Source organism: Peromyscus eremicus, chromosome 4 (genome assembly GCF_949786415.1).
Source record: "Peromyscus eremicus chromosome 4, PerEre_H2_v1, whole genome shotgun sequence".
NCBI lineage: Eukaryota > Metazoa > Chordata > Mammalia > Rodentia > Cricetidae > Peromyscus > Peromyscus eremicus.
Window position 1 is genome coordinate 124,225,319 of NC_081419.1, and position 17,357 is coordinate 124,242,675.

The following is a 17,357-nucleotide window of genomic DNA, read 5'->3' on the forward strand; positions in this document are numbered from 1 at the left end:
CCTAGAGTGTTTCCTGGCATGTATGAGGCCTTGGGTTCAACCCCCAGCAGCTAATAACCTGGGTGTGATGGTGGTGGCACACGCCTGTAATCCCAGCATTCACTAAGTGGTGGCAGAAGATCAGAAGTTCAAGGTTATCCTTGGCTATACATCAAGTATGAGGCCAACTTGGGCTACACAAGACTGTATCTAAAAAAAAAAGGAAAGAAATAATAACTGAGCCGGGCTGTGGTGGTGTACACCTTTAATCCCAGCACTCAGGAGGCAGAGGCAGGCAGATCTCTGTGAGTTCAAGGGCAGCCTGGTCTACAGAGGAAGTTCCAGGACAGGCTCCAAAGCTACACAAAGAAACCCTGTCTCGAAAAAAAACAAGAAAAAAATAACTGTAGTCATTTCCCATAGTAGAGCAAATAGTTTCTTCCAGAGTCCCGAGGAGATAGGAGTTAGCCTAAAATAAACAGGCTAGGTCAGCATTAGCATATGCCTTAACTAGACAAATACAAGCATGTATCAGCCAGGAACCTGGGTAGGGAACATGGCCTGTCATAGGTTTTCCCCACCAGGATGGTAGTGAGGAGGGTGAGCCTCTCAGAAGGACACACATAAGACAGGATATGGCTCTGACCTCATCCATGGTGCTTCTGGGTCCAGCACATCCTGCCTTAAGACAGAAAGGCCAGAGCAGAAAGACTGAGGGTCAAATGCCCAGTCCCTGAAAGATACAAAGAATTCACAAATAACACTCCCCAGAGCAGCTAAGGCAGACCACAGCAAGTGCTTTTGAGAAGCTGATGTGAATCTTCCAGGCAGAGCTGGGGGTTGGGGGTAGGGGGGGGGTAGAAGTCCAGCATTAGGTGGGTACGTTTACTCAAGGAATATTTATAAAGCAGACACACTCATAACGACCATCCAGAGTAAGAAAAGACACGCTGACAGCATGTCCAGGAGATCCCACTGTGCCATCCTCTTCAGAGGTGTTTGAAGTGTACTTTGAAGACCGTAAAATTTCTTTCAAATGTCTTAAAAACATCTTTTCTGACCCCAATATTGATAGGAATTCCCTTGGAAAGTGACATTTCTCCTGGAAATCACAAAGCACAGTGTAATGAAATACCTCATATTTGACCTTTTTTTTTTCTTAACTGGAATTCAAAGGTTAATCATCCATGTTCAACAACACCCCCCCCCCCCATAATCATAGCTACCTGGAAGACAGATACAGGAAAACCACTTATATCCATAAGTTCAAGACCAGCCTTGAAAAGAAAACTTTACTCTGACACTTCAGTTTCATATAAACCACACACACACACTTTAACATGTCATAAATGAAGATACACGTCTAAGTTTATATTTGAATTATATCATAAATCTTGTATATAAAAATCAGTGCCTGATCAAAGAAAATTCCAATGTTCTATAAAGTTTTATAGAAACACACACATACAACTGAATACATTTTAAAATCAGAGGGGTCTGTAATCCAATCAAAGTGGCCCTTTCACAGACCAAGACTGGTGTCAATGAAAGCAACAGCTTTCACCTCACAGGAATAAAAGACACGGTTTACCCTAAAGCTAAATGTCAGTGATCGCGTCCTAGGAATGCAGACTTGGGTCTCCCCAAAGTAAGAGGATAAAGAAAGCCATGGATCAAGACACTTTTTAAATATATTGGTGGGCACATCAGGTGGGCAGGTCATAAAAATGGCCTTGGACACTGACAACACTCTCAGCCCTTTCGCTAATGGAAGAGTAGGGTTTTGTTAAGCTAATGCATTCCAGAATGTCTTTATCTGTTAGTCACAGGATGAGAGAGGGAGGCAAGGAACGGCTATTTAGTGGTAAGCCAGAGATAGATTATAATTAGGCTCTGGACCAGCAACACTGCAAGCCTTTCCACGTCACCGGCATTCTAATCTGTCAGTCAGCCTCTGCAGACACAGCTCCTTTCCAGGAACTCTGATTCACAGCTTCCCCCATTGGCCAACCATCAAACTGTGTCTGGTTTGGGGATATATACTATTTATCAAATACTACAATGTCCTGAATAGCTAGAAAAGCTCATTTCTAGGATGTGAAGGAGATGAGGATGAGCAGAGAGTAAGAGAGCAGTCTTCGGGGAATGGACTAGCTGGTAAAGCCATTAAGAAACTCCCTATCAAAAGTATTAGCCATCATTATATTCACGCTGGAAAAAAAACACAAAAGGCAAAACTACAAAGAAAAGCCACCTCAAGGAAGCACCTGAAGGTAAGTAAAAAGCAGGAGGATTCTGGAAGTAAGCTCCAGTCACAGGGGCACTGAGAGGTCCCCACACTCACACAGCAGCTGCAACAGTGATGGAAAACCAGTCTTGTGCGTGTGACACCCGTAATCCCTGCATTTGGGAGCTGGAGTCAAGGAAAGAAAAATCCTGTTTCAAAAACGGGGGAGGGCAGAGCAGGGGACATGGCTGAGCAGTTCAGAGCACAGGCTACTCTTACAGAGGCCTTGCCTGGGTTCAGCTCTCAGCACTCATAGGGCGGATCCCAGCCACCTCTAACCAGTTTCAAGGGATCCAATGCCCTCTTCTGGCCTCTGTGAGCACCAGGCATGCAAAGGCTGCGGCTTGCCAACTGAGTTTCTGGCCCTCCCCTCATCAGGCAGGCAGAGATCCACAGCCCTTCCTTCCATATGGATAACAATAATAACAGTAATAACACTCACCTCAGCTATTGGCAGGACCCAAGCAGGACTCGGGAAGCTGCGATTGTCCACCCCTTGCCTAGAAGGCAGATGTGGCTGGCTGCTGAGGGCTGAGGGCACAGTGGAGGCTCTGTCTCCAGCTCCGTGCTTCCCAGAGATCTTTAAACACGTGTTGAGGGGCAGCTCTAAGTGGGTGGTCAGAGGTACTGAGTACCCTGGTACACATGGTTTTGAGAGTTGCAACAAAGCAGGAAAATGTAGATAGCTCTGACCCCATTTCATACTCTGGCCACTATGCTCTTCCCCCACATCAAGCACCAGAAGCGAGTCACAGGCCCACACTTTCTGCTTTGCTCTACAAGTGCATTTTGTTTCCAAGGCCTTGTATTATTCTCCAGGGCTTTTATGTTTTGCATTATTTTTAGTTTCCGGCAATTACCTGTAAGCAGTGTCTATCTCAAGGGACCTCAACAACCTCATCCTACAAAGATGACTATCTGTGACAACTTGCACTGAGCCACGGGATAGTCAAACCCAGGGTGCTTCTTTCATATAAGAGGAAACCAAGTTTTCGGGGCTCCCCAGCCTGATGACCCAGGGCCACAGAACACTTATCAGCTGTCAAGTCACTCCCAGATGACAGAAATGCTCTGCTGAGCAGGAGCATAAAAGATCAGCAGTACACTGTAACTTGCTGGGGTAAGTTACCAGGAAAGAGGTACAACACTGTGTGCACACGACCCACAGACAGCCATGTTCCAGACAGAAAGGCCAATGCAGTCTGCTCACACCTGCAGTCTCAGCTACCTGGTGAACTGATTCGGGCAAATCACTGGAACCCAGGAGTTTGAAGCCAACCTGAGCAAAACAGCCAGATTCCGTCTCAAGCTTTAAAAAGAGCTAGGAGAAGCAAAGTATAAAGCATTCATTCACCGGTGGGCATTTACTGAGCACCCACTATATACCTCACAGCATCCTAAATCCTTGGGGTACTATAGCCAACATGGCATGCAGGTGGTGTACATGCAGGAAAAACACCCATATACATAAAATTAAATTAAATAAATATTTAAAAATAGGGGTGAGGAAGGGAGGGAGGGGATGCATTAAACAGTTTTGGTAACTAAAAAAGTCAAAAGTCTGAGACTTCAGTCATTTGGGTATGTCTGAATGTGCCCCTTGGCAGGTCACATGCTGGAAGTTTTGTATGAAGTAGGGCAGTGTCGGGAGGTGGCAGAACTACTAAAAGGCAGAGTCTAGTGCAAGGACATCAGTTCACAAGGGATACGCCCTCACCACTGAGGCCACCTTCCCAGGGAAGGTAAAAATCAGTGTTCTTCAAGAAATTCGAAGAGAACCACAACATCAGTGCTGTTCACATCACAAACCAAGAAGTATTTCAAAATCTGTCACAGAAATGCCAAGTCAAAAAAACCACTCTCAAGAAAAACGCATCCAGGGAACCACCCAGAAGATCCAGAGGTCTGACCAAGTGGCTTTCAGCTCCTGTTGGCCACTGCGGCCACTCAAGGGTGCAGAGGAAAGGTTCTGCATGTGAGCATGCACACCAGGAATCTTGGCAGAGAAACAAACCATGTTAAAAGGACCAAATGGAAGTTCCAAACTAAATGCCAAGTGTCTGAAACTAAAACCTCGCCTGGGGGCTCCTCAGCAGCACAGAGATGACCGAGGGGAGGAGACAGTGAGAAGCTACCCCATCTTCAGAACAGAGACAGTGATCTAAGGTATATGCACGCACGCGCGCACACACACACATGCGCATGCATCTAACAATAATTAAAGCGAAAGAGGTCATGATTTGAAAGAGAACAAGTGGGGTGTATGGGAGGGCTTTGGGGGAGCAAAGGGAGAGAGAAATGATGTAATTATAATCTTAAAAAAAAACCCACATTATTTAAAAAAAAAAAAAAGAGCCCTAGAGCTGGAGAGATGGCTCAGCAGTCAAGGGCACTGGCTGCTCTTCCAGAGGACCCAGGTTCAATTCCCAGCACCCACATGGTACAACACAACTGTCTGTAACTCCAGTACTGGGGATATGATGCCCTCTTCTGGCTTCCACAGGCATTGCAGGCATGTGGGTTACAGACACACAGGCAGGCAAAACACCTACACATATAAAAAAAAATTTTTTTAATCTAAAAAAGGAAATTAACTCCAAGACTAAGGCGTTAATTTCAAAGGCCCAGAACACAAGATGAGAAAATGTAATAGAGCCCTTTCCCTAAAGGACCTAAGTTGCTACACATTTTGCCATTCTGAGTAGTTGTGTTTTGTTTTAGTCAGGTGACCTTAAAGGTTGAGGGAGAAAAACAAACCAGGGCCTGGGAGATTTTCTCGACACTTGCCTCCCAGTGTGCAGGTCCTGGGATCTCCTCTCAGTCCATGGCCGAAACTTGTGGAACACTTGCTAAATAACCTTTGATAAACAAAACTAACATTTCTGAAGCTCAAATTCCTGGGCACATTCCTAAGCACTGATGCACTGACCCATATGGCAGAGGACCCAAAATTGTTCCCAACAGACAGGTAAGGAAACTGAGGCATGGAGATATGGTGATATTTTATTTGTGCTGAAATGTGATTTTATTTGTGTGTTAGTAAATAAAGTTGCCTGGGGGTCAGAGCTAACAGCAAGCCATAGCAGAAGCCGGGCGGTGGTGGCACACACCTTTAATCCCGATCACATGACAGGCAGATCTCTGTGTGTTCAAGGATACAGCCAGCATGGAGACACACGCCTTTAATCTCAATACCAACCATAGAGACCTGAAGGTCTGTATAGACAGGCAGTGACAAGGAGGTCATGTGGTTGGGTTTACAACCAATGAGAAGGCAGAACAGAAAGTCAATAAAAAGACAGATACACAGGAAGTAGCGCTCTTTCTCAGGGGAAGGACAGCAGTGGCAGCGAAGGGTAAGAAGAAGGGTTTTCAGTCTCAGCTCTTAGCTACTGCTCTGGCCTCTTGGGCTTTTAACTCTGCATTTGGCTCTGTGTTTCTTATTTAATAAGACCGTTACATCTACATAGAGAGGCACGCAATCTGTCTAAGGCTGTCGCAGAGCAGACCCTCAGTTGACTTCAAGGCTACTAGCAGGCTGGGAAGATGTGTAATTGGGAAGAGCCTTAGCTCTGCAAACAAGAACCTGAATTCAGATGCCCAGCACCCACACAAAGCTATGTATGGTCCAAAAGCACAGACAGGACTCTGGGGTTCACTGCCAGCCAGTCTAGCTAGAAAGAAACCAACAAGCCACCGGTGAGCTCCAGATTCAGTGAGCAACCCGTGCTAAGGGAATAAAATGATAGGAAGAGCTGGACACCCAATGTCCTCCTCTGGTCTCTACACTCACACGTGCACCACACACACACACACACACACACACACACACACACACACACACACACACGCTCTTACACACACTGCTTTCCCACTGGCTTTGCCGTAGATGATGCCTCTGACTAACGAAAAGTTGCATTTTACCACCTTGTTGAAGAAGTTGCCTTCCACAGGCCTCCCCTGTCCTCCACAGGAAGTTGCTTGTCTCTACCTCCCCTGACCTCCAGGGAGAAGTAGCCTTCAGTTATCTTCTCCTGATGGGGAAAATAATACCTTTTGTAACTGCACTGGAACCAATCGAGAGAAAAGGAGCTAAAAAGGTGTGAGTTCTAGAACTCTCTAATCAGAAACTTTTCTTTAGCTTCACAGAACCCCCATGACTTAGAACAGCCTGGCCTGGTGTCCGAAAAGCAGACCTCCCAAAGTTTCTAGCCTGTGCCAGCCTACCTTCCTGACTCCCTTTGCAAGCCTTGTACCCATAACACCCCAGCAAGGTGGCCTTTGTTGGCCACAGGCTCCATGCTGGCTGTCCTAGTTAAGGTTTCTATTACTGTGATGAAATCATGACCAAAAGCAAGCAGAGGAGGAAAGGGTTTATTTGACTTACACTTCCACATTGAAGGAAGTCAAGGCAGAAACTCAAACAGGGCAGGAACAGGAGGCAGGAGCTGACGCAGAGGCCTTACTAGCTTGCTCCTCATGGCTTTCTCAGTCTGCTTTCTTATAGAACCCAGGACCACCAGTTCAGGAATGGCACCATCCATAATGGGCTGAGCCCTCCCCCATCAAACACTAATTAAGAAAATGCCCTACAGTCAGATATTATGGAGGTATTTTATCAACTGAGGTTCCCTCTTTTCAGATAAATGTAGCTTATGTCAAGTTGACATAAAACTATCCAACACACTAACTTTCCAAATAAATCTTCTTCCTTGCCCAAACAACTGGCCCCTCTAGTGGTTGGATTTTTCCAGTGGCAACAAATATAGGTCTTGGCTATGAGACCACAGAGCTGATTAAATGAGTCCTCAACTCCAGTTACAAAACCAACTTTTTGAAAATATAGTTCCTCATTCACACAAACACATCAAGAATTTTTAGTACCTAAAGAAATGTTTCAGGGCTGGAAAGATGGCTCAGCACTTAAGGGCCCTGGGTGCTCTTCAGAGGACCCAGGTTCTATTCCCAGCAACCACATGGTGGCTTACAACTCTCTGTAATTCAAGTTCCAGAGGATTCAGTGCCCTCTTTTGGCCTCCACAGCAGCAAGCACAAGACTGGTGCACAGGCATGCATGCAGGCAAAACACTCATGTACATAAAATAAAACATTTTAAATTAAAACTGTTTCTACGAAATATGGGGATTTCATATCCAAAATACATTGGAACATTATCTCTTTCATTTCCCTACCATATAGACAGTCTTAATATCATGCAAGAATCCGTATTAGTACCCCTAACTACAGGGAAAGAGCATTAATGTCAATAGTCCCCCAAATTAAGAAGGAAAAGTTTCAGCCAAGCATTTTACACCCTAACCCCCAGTAAGATGCTTTCTCCTCACCAGAACCTGGGTGTAACTTTTTTTCATGTTAGCTATAAAGGAAATAAGAGAATAAATAGTACAGCCTAAAAAATCTAATCAGAAACCCCAGGAATGTTCACATACACACACTCTTCTCATAATTATTCTCTTTTCTATCTGAAATTCCAGCTGTGCGATTGGGAGCCTGAGGCACAACACACACTGTTGACTGTTTTGTTTTGTTTAACCTCTGTACATGAACAGTCCAGAGAATCTGGAGAGAATTAATATTTTGGATTTCTACTTCTAAAGAATAGGCCTGCTGTGAAGGTCAACACCCACAACTGGAAGGCTCCAAAGGGATTCACAATTGCCCCAAACTAGTCATCCTAAATGCAAATAAACAATCATTCCAGAAACCAGGCAATGAGGAGATCACTGGATTTCTCTACTGTAGCTATTTAAATGACACGCCAAACAAAATAACCTAACAAGTTATAATCTTTGGCTGATGCAAAGTTTCCCCTTAGTCAAGCAGGAATCCAGAACCACTAAACATTAGACTTGGGCTGGAAACATTTCTAGTGATACGCAGAGGGCCTCAATGTCTAAAGAGACTTCAGAAGTTTCTAGCTCTACAGTGACAGGAGGCCCAGGAGGGACAGCGGAGCACTGAGGGACAACGGAGCACCTGGGGAACACTGTAAATACTGCACAAAGTACCTGTTCCTTGAGGCCTGGAGTAAATTACCCAGTGAAAAAAATTCACCAGGAAATTCTAACAAGTAGAACTTCAAGGGAACGCTGAGAGCCAGGAAGCAGAACAGCAGCTCAGGCTCATACCTGGTCCAGAAAGAAGCTCCCAGAGCTGCTGGCCTAATGTGCATCGTCATTCTATGACTCTGACTTCAAAGACTCTTTTTAAAGCCCTCCTATTCAAGTCCCAGGAGTCTAGAGCTTTAGAACATCTTAGGCTGCCTCCTTCATTGTCTTGGAAACTATTTTCTCTTGACAAATAGGGCAAGTGAGGCACAGGCAGGTGGATTCTAGTTATTTCAAGAAACGAGCTGAATCAAACTCAGCACAGGAGGCTGAGGCAGGAGGATCCAGCATATCTAAAAAAACCCCTGCATATTCAACATGGATCCAGTGACATGGTAGCAGGTTTAGTTTGTGTACCTGCTCTCTGTGATGTTCGCACAGTTATGAAGTCACACGCTAAAGCATTTTGTTGACCATGACCCCATCCTTCTGCAAATCTACACAGGGGCATGTCTGGTTGAAGACCTCATACCCACCTCCCACAACCATTTTAAGGTTAATCTCCTGTCTCCATTGGGGATTAGACCCTGGGCTTCTGCCCTTGAACTTTCTGAAGTCAGCTTTGACTGAAAACCAAGCATTTTTCTGCTCCCTGAGGCGGCCAACAAAGGAAGACTGGACTAGAGTGTGGAGGTGAAGGCAGAAATCTAGTCTAAAGTGTCTGTGTATGTAGAAGTGACGGGTGGGAACAGTCAAAGCAGGAGACCAGACTGGGCCACAGATGTCAGTATGAGACAGAAAATATTTACACCTGAAGCTACTCAGAGGAATGTTATCTTCTCCTCCTCTTTAGACCCTGGAACCACAGAAAGACACTACCCTTCACATAAATCTAAGAGGCCACTGATTCTAAGGCAAATGACAGAAAAATGTCAAAGTCTGATGGATGCGAAGATAACATCAATTTTAAGGCGCACCCCAAATTCAGAAATGTTACCATAAAGAAGGTGTACCTTGGAATAAGGAAGAATACAACCGGCTTTTTTGAGTCATAGACTGTGGACAGAGGGCAAGGTTTTCAAAATTTTAATAATTTGTCTTTAATCTTGAGGATTTTGTACATGTAAAAAATGAAACATGATCAGACCCACCTTCACTTCTTCCTTCCAACTTTCCCCAAATCCTCCCTAACTTGGCCCCTTCCCACTTAATGTCTTTTCATTTGTTTGTTAACCTACTAAGTCTAATTATTGCTGCATTCATGCACAGCTCCAGGGACTTGGCTGGGGCAGCAAGGGAACAAGATAAAAACAAACACAGACACAGACAAAAAGCTGGGGTCGAGGGATCTGGGCTCGCTGCTGGAGAAACCTCAGCACCCCAGAAGTTTGGCATGTTTATTAGATAGCGTTGAACAGAGAGGTAGGGTTATAGCATATGGATACACAGGAGGTGGGGTTATCACATACAGATAAACAAGGAAGCAGAGTATAGAGCTAACCAAGGAGACAAGTTTCACTAACCCTGGAAGGAGGGGCAGTCTCTGTAGGGCAGTCTTCAGACGCAAACATGGGTGGGGGGAGAAAACTAGAGTAGGTATTTTCTGCACCCCGAGGAAGGCTTTACCATCCCCTGAGCCTGAGGAACCCCTATGGGGTCCTTGATATGGCTGTGCCTATATCAACAATACAAGTTTGTTCAGGACTTTAGTCAGGGCCGAGTTCCCTACAAGCACTGCCCACTTGTGTATGAGTGTGGAGTCACCCACTGAATCATGAGAAATCTGCCAGTGGCTACATGTTCAAAATAGAATGATCCTCCCTCTTCTAGTAACTACCAGCTTTCAATAACCCCTCAGTAAGGGCTGAGACCTGGAGAGGACTCCCCATCTATACCAGAACTGAGGCTGCATTATCTTTTTTTTTTTTTTTTTTTTTTTTTTTTTGGTTTTTCGAGACAGGGTTTCTCTGTGTAGCTTTGCGCCTTTCCTGGGACTCACTTGGTAGCCCAGGCTGGCCTCGAACTCACAGAGATCCGCCTGGCTCTGCCTCCCGAGTGCTGGGATTAAAGGCGTGCGCCACCACCGCCCGGCGAGGCTGCATTATCTTATGCAGCTAACCATGGCTGCTGTTGAGTTCATGAGTTAACAACCATGTCAAGTCCAGGAGACAGCATTTCTCAGCACTCCTCCCCATTACCCAGCTCTTACACTCTTTCTGCTCCTCCTACCTGAACCCTGTGGAAGAGAAGGATGCAATAGACGTCCCATCTACGACTGGTCACTCGCAATCTCTTCTTCTCAGCACTCTGAATTGTATGAGCCCTGTGTATTAACCCCTACTCACTGCAACAAGAAGCTTCTCTTAAAATATTAACACTATTTTTTTCTCTGTGTGTCTGTGTTCGTGTGTCAGTACAGGAGCACGCACAGGGTGTGCATGTGTGCATCAGGTGTGCATGTGGGCATTAGGTATGCATGTGGAGTTTAAAAGACAACCTCAGGGGTCATCCATACCTTCCAGCTTGTTTGATTCAAGTCTCTGTTTACACTGTGCACACCAGGCTGTGTTCTGTGACTCTGGAAGCCTCCGTCTTGCCATAGGAGTGCTGGGATCACAGTTACTAGACCATGTCTGGCTTTTATGTGGAATTGGGAGATCTAAACTCAGGTCCTCATGCTTGAGCATCAAGTACTTTACCACTTTGAGCAAACTCCTGACTCTTTCAAATTTGCTATCAGACATTTCATCAATATCATTTCCTTTTTCATCTGTTACTAGAGAATTATATATATGGGAAGCCTCAAACCACCTTGTTTTTCTCGTGTCTCCTGTGCTCCTGTGTTGAGATTTGTGCATCTGATGGATCAGTTATCTAAACCACACTGACAAAGCATTTTCATGGTAAATGTCTTTCTCATGAAAATGTGTCTTGGGGTGTCTGTTTGGTATGCAATTTTGATTTTGGCTCTAGCCAAGAAGTATGGTGTAAGTCTCCTGGAAGCAGGTTTTTGAAGTTGTGGACAGAAGAGAAAGGAATGACTTAGGGCTGATGCACACAGCAAAAGGGATGGGATGCCCATGTGTGAACACACCAACAGGAGGATCCCTGAGTCTGGCTGTCAATCAGTCTAGATGAACTGATGAGTTCTAGGTTCAATGAGAGACCCTGTCTCAAAACACTATGGTGAATAATGATTGAGAAAAGCACCTGACATGGACCTCTGGCCTTCATACACATGTTGGTGCGTGCATGTGTGTGTGTGTGTGTGTGTGTGTGTGTGTGTGCACCACTAACACACACACACACACACACACACACACACACACAAATTTAGCCCCAAATTCCCAGCGACCTGATACAGCTAGCCCGCTGCCTCTGCAGTGAGGCCTACACAAGCCCACCAAGAACCAGGCATCCAAAGACTATTTCTCCCATGCTTCCACAGCATCCTGCCTCCAAGCACAGGACCTACCTCCCATCCAGGGATTCTCATGCAGAATAGTTAGAAAACACCTGAGACACAAGGGAAGGGATCCCCCTTTCTCTCCTGGCTCTAATTTCTATCTTTTGCTGAGTGACACAAATTTTCACATAACTGACTAAGCCTCCTACAAATAGCTGTGCTCCACTTTATCAGAAACAGCCCAAACAACACTGCTAAAATGGTTAGTGTACCATGCCTGAAATCCACATTCCTTGGAACTTAAGTAAGCTTCCCTTTGACCCATGTTTCATCTCTACTAGCTCTCTCTTCTCCGGGCACAAGTTAGCATGATGTACCTAGAAAAGTCTTCCCTTCAAAGACAGATTCCTATGGAATATGATAAAGGACTATACCAGTACATTGCTCTCTAATATCTAAATTTTGCTGCAGAATAAGTAGCTTCAAGTCCCTCAATCACATATACAGCTGCTACTGGGGCATTTCAGTGTGTTTCTCTCCATACTTGACTCTCTTCAAATGGGTCCTGTCTTTCTGCTTCATCAACACTAACTGCTTTACTCTTATCATCCTGAAATTTCTTTTTGTTGAGAAACACAGAGAGAGATTGAGAGAGAGAGAGAGAGAGAGAGAGAGAGAGAGAGAGAGAGAGAGAGAGAGAGAGAGGTTGAGAGAGAGAGAGAGATTGAGAGAGAGAGATTGAGGGGGGGGGGGAAGTAGTCCTGGGTGTGTGTATCATTGACATGGGCATAGCCATATCAAAGTCTTACCTGGGTGGCACTCAGGTATAACAAAGTGTTCCGCTAACCCAAGGGTTTAGGAGAGACTGGCCAGTGTGTGCAAAAACTAGCAACTACAGCTTCCTCCCTTCTTCCAGGATGACTGCTCCCCTATAGCGACCCTCTGAGACGAGCTAATCCCTCTCCTGGTTCTGACTGCAGTAGATGCTTCCATCAGAGTGAGCACATCCCACCCAATCCCAGCTTTTCTGTCTGTCTGTCTGTCTGTTGTTTTTTCATTCCTACCTCATCCCACTCAGGTTTCCAAGGTCAAGCCATGCAGGACTCAGCACATACACACAAACACACAGGCTCTGAGGGTCCTCGGGCTGTACTGACACAACACAGAGTTCTATCTCCTGCTGCTGCTGCTGGCACAGTTCCAACAGACTAGATCCCACTCCTTGTTCTTTGTTTCAAAATGTATTTTATTATATGCATGCGTGCATGTGCAGAAGACCAGAAGAGGGTATCAGATCCCCTAGAGCTGGAGTGCCAGGTGGTTGTGAATCACCTGACCTGGGTACTAGAAACTAACTCTGGTCCTCTGCAAGAGCAGTAAGTACTCTTAACCAATGAGCCATCTGTTCAACCAAACCCCTTGATCTTAAAGAGTCACAGAAATGATGCACCTTTACAACCTACCCTGCATAATGCTATGCACAGAGGAGCAAGTGAGTGACGAAAGTAACCTCAGCTACAGCTGACGCCTTGAAGTCCGGTCACCTCCCTGTTTGTTTATACTGCACTACACTAGGTTTCCCGTCACTGGAAGCTAAAACATCTCAACTGACATACATCTCTATATGCAAAACTCTTAGAGACTTAAAAACTCAGAGCTTTTGATTTCCCTAATAGACAGTGACCCCCGCCCCTCAGTGAAACTCCAACACATCAAAATCACTGCTTACTACATGAAGCAGATCCCAAGATAAGGTAACTGGGATATTAAAGACTGTAGAATATCACACAAAAAAGAAAACATGACTTTTTTCTAATGAGATACAAAGCAATGCACACACACACACAAATTGCAATACACACTAGCCCTCTTTTCAAACTTGAGCAATCAAAGTTATATGGAGGATTCTGGTTTCTTACAGAAACAAAACATGACTTGAATGCAAGGGAGATCACACCCCAGCCTTTGGGAAACAAGAAGCCTCACAGGCTCTCTATCACTGAAGTCTGAGCAGGTGAGTCCATACCAGAGACAAAGGAAAGAGCAGTGCTAGATCTGCGTCCCACAAATGGGAGATACACTCCACATGCTTCATCAGTTCCTTAAGGACTTCTGTTGGTTCAAACAGAGCTGTCAGCGTGTCGTAGGCTCAAGGACACTCAGGAGGATGGGGGTGGGGAGAGCTAAGCCAGCAACTGCGGTCACCTTCCAACAGCTCCAGCTCCAGGTAGAGTCTGATCCAAAGTTTTGGCCTCCTGCTGTGAATAAGCAAATTTCTGGCACTGAGCCTGAATTTGTAATTCATATTTGAAGCCAAGGACTGAGTTAAACCCAAACCTAGAGTCATTGCCACTCAAACACTGATGAGCAGAAAAGTAACAAAGCACACAAAGAGAAAACTCTTCCACCCAGGAAACTTTGAGTTCCGGTGTGAGGCCAGGACACTGCCCCAGATTTTATATCCTGCTTCTAGATCTTTATTGAGCCAGGAGAAAGAGAGGTACCTAACAGTTGTCTAGTCATGGCATTCCTCAAAGGCAGGTATCCACGCTAGGAAGAAGGCGCTCAGATGGGATCCTCATGTGTTTCAAGTCTCAAATGTCACATGTATTATCCTGAAAATTTAGAGAGGATCACCCACCAAATAACATCCACACCCATACTTTACAGTTAGAACTCTGCTGAACATTCCTAAAGATGCAAACTCTAAGGGATTTATACCCGGCTGTCAGCAAATGACCCCAGCCCACCCATGTCCTAGCAAGGACCTAACATGTCTTCAAACTGCAACGTAAAATGAGTTAGAGAAAGCCCATTTTCTGTAAGTTTATATAGATTTTTAAAAGGGTTTTTTGTTTTTGTTTTTGTTTTTTTTTTTCTTTGGTTTTTTGAGACAGGGTTTCTCTGTGTAGCTTTGCACATTTCCTGGAACTCACTCTGTAGCCCAGGCTGGCCTCAAACTCACAGAGATCTGCCTGGCTCTGCCTCTCAAGTGCTGGGATTAAAGGCGTGCGCCACCAGCATTAAATCCTAACTTTTCCTTTATAACATGTTCTTTTTCTAAGTCAGTGTTGTTACATCTTATCTGAAGTTCAAGTTTTTGAAGAAGGCTATTTTCTCATTCTGGGGGGAAAAAAAAGCCGTGTCCTCCTCCAATTTTTACAATCTCCATTTTATGTAACAGAAAGATCCTACTTTTCTTTACCATCTGAAGACGTGTTGCTAATGATGGGGATATACACTGAGAAGTGAGTCATTTGGCAATTTCATTACTGTGCTAATATCATGGCGTACACACACAATAACTTAGATTTCAAAGGTTAATCACCTGCGTGGCCTCTCAATACAGTTAACAAGCTCCATACACGAGATGCTTGAGGCTGCTGTTGTCACAGTAGAGCATACTGTCTTACAGTAAGCTTTCTAAATAGTCAAACTAAAGTCACGACAGAAGTATAGTTACAGTAAATACAGTAAATGCAGTAAGAGCTGCTTATCTTTGTTATTGTTATTGGGCTGGGGATGTAGTTCAGTAGTAGAGCTTAGCGTACCTGAGACCATGGGCTCCATCCCCAGCACCCCCAAAATTAAATGTTATGCGCTACACCCAACTACATACAATAACTCTTACAAAGCTAGCAGATTAGACTGTTAACATCAGCAACTCCCTGAACTAGGATGTAACAATCATTACAAGGTCACAAGGGATGACATCCCTAATAGGAATTTTTCAGTTCCTATTAGGACCACCTTCACATATGTGGTTTGTCCTCCATCAAAGCATTAGTGTCTGGCAAATGACTTCAGACTAGCCTGATCTGTAGTAGTTTAAGCCACTACCAGATGATGTAAAATGAACAGACCAGGCAAGCTGGCTGCTGCTGTAACTGCCTCCACTGGCATGTTCCTTCTCATACACACCTGTTCTTGTACACAGTTCATAAACTGCTTGGTTTAGTGTTCTGTTGAAAAGACTCATTTCCTTTCTTTCTTTCTTTTTTTCTTTTCCTCTTCTTCCCCCCCCCCCCCTGCTTTAAAAGTAGTGTAAATCCACAGTCAAGAACCTGGAAATCTCAGCCAAAAGCCTCTAAGAAGAAACACCATCTTAACAGTCCCTCTAGGCTACCTGCATTGTACATCAGTTGACCTTTTCCATGGGCTGTCTCTGGACCTCCTCCCCGGTTCCAACGCTTGACTAAATCGTGGCGAAGAGAGTGCATCACTCTTCACTTGCACCACATACAAACAGCTACGGAGATCACCTGACAATGTGTGTGCGTGAGGAACCATGAATCGGACTCTCATCGTGGGATCTGCGAATTTAAAAGGCAACTAGACTGAACCCAAACACAGGATCCCTGCCACTCTACTACTGATGGACGGGTCTTGGAAGTGCACAGCAAAGTAGCAGAACGGGTGCGCTGAGAGGGACGACCTTGACACAGATGCACCGGGCTTCTCCGCCCCAGAGAGGTGTCCCAGTTTTCAACAACTAAGTGCAAACTGATAATACAACCAGAGATCACAAGGACGTCTTCACCAGGCACAGGAGAGATCAACGCGCGGTAACACCACCAGCAGGTGCTCCCAATCAAGCACGGACCCCGGCTTTTCCAGGGGGACTGGTGGGCGCAGACACAGGCGGGGCTCGCCTCCTGCTCCAGTACCCCTCATCAAAAGGGGACGAAGGCGGGAAGCGCGGCGGGCCCTTGCAACCCGCGCTCCGAGTTCGTCAAAGTTTGGAGCGGCGGCTGCACCCCACGCTAAGTTCGGTACCGACCACCCCTCCCAGTCCAAGAGCGCCCCCAGAGAAGCGCGAATCCGGTGTGGCTTGGTGTGGCTTGGTGTGGCTTCCCGAGCGCGCGCCCGCATTCCAGACATCCGCTCCGCTATGTCCTGGAGGCAGCATGAGGATGCCGACCCCCGCGGCCCGCTCGGCCCTCCTCGGCCCCGCTCGGCCCCGCTCGGCTCCCCTCCCCTCAGCTCCTCTCCCACGCCCTACTCACCTGGAGAGTGGGAGGCTCCGCTCTCCGCACGCTGAGTCCGCGACGCGGGCGCTGGGAGCCTAGTGCAAAGCGATCCGGGTGGGTTCCCCAGCCGCGCGTCCCTCGGCCGCTCTTTGTGTCTGGCGGCCCGCCGCGCTCCCCTGGGCTCCCAAGGCCTCCGGGCGCCGCCCCCTCGTTCTCGCGGGGCCTCCCCAGGGAAGGGGAGGGGCTGCATCAGGGGGCGTGGCATGGAGGGGCGGGGCGAGAAAGCAGGCGGAGCTGGACCAGGGGCCTAGCTGGTCAGGAAGAAGATACAGTATAAAAAAAGCTAGGCTCTGGGAGATAGGGTGTCATAAAAACCAAGTTATCCAAGTCCCTTCAAGTGGAGAATTCCACAGAGTGAAAGGCAGCCAGGGACATGTAAAAAGCCTATACCATACTCTGATCAGCCATGCTTTGGCTTTTTCCCTTTTGATAAGTCATCACTTGTCCCACCTAGTGAAGGACATGACAGCTATGCACACCCTGTGGCAGTGGTGTAGCTGTGGGACATATAGCCAGGGCTCCGATTCCCTCTAGATTGTGATATGAGGTTCCTAATTGTGCTGTGCCATAGTTGCTACTGTAAAGAA

General features: G+C 46.1%; 1 protein-coding gene across 1 annotated transcript in view; it reads right to left on the reverse strand.

Moving 5' to 3' along the window:
- Nucleotides 1–16,920, reverse strand: part of Ninl (ninein like) — a 77,335-nt gene extending 60,415 nt beyond the window's left edge. The window contains exon 1 of the mRNA XM_059261598.1: nucleotides 16,747–16,920. The gene's annotated coding sequence lies outside the window, so the exon portion shown is untranslated. The remainder of the gene's footprint in view (nucleotides 1–16,746) is intronic.
- Nucleotides 16,921–17,357: the final 437 nt, after the last annotated feature.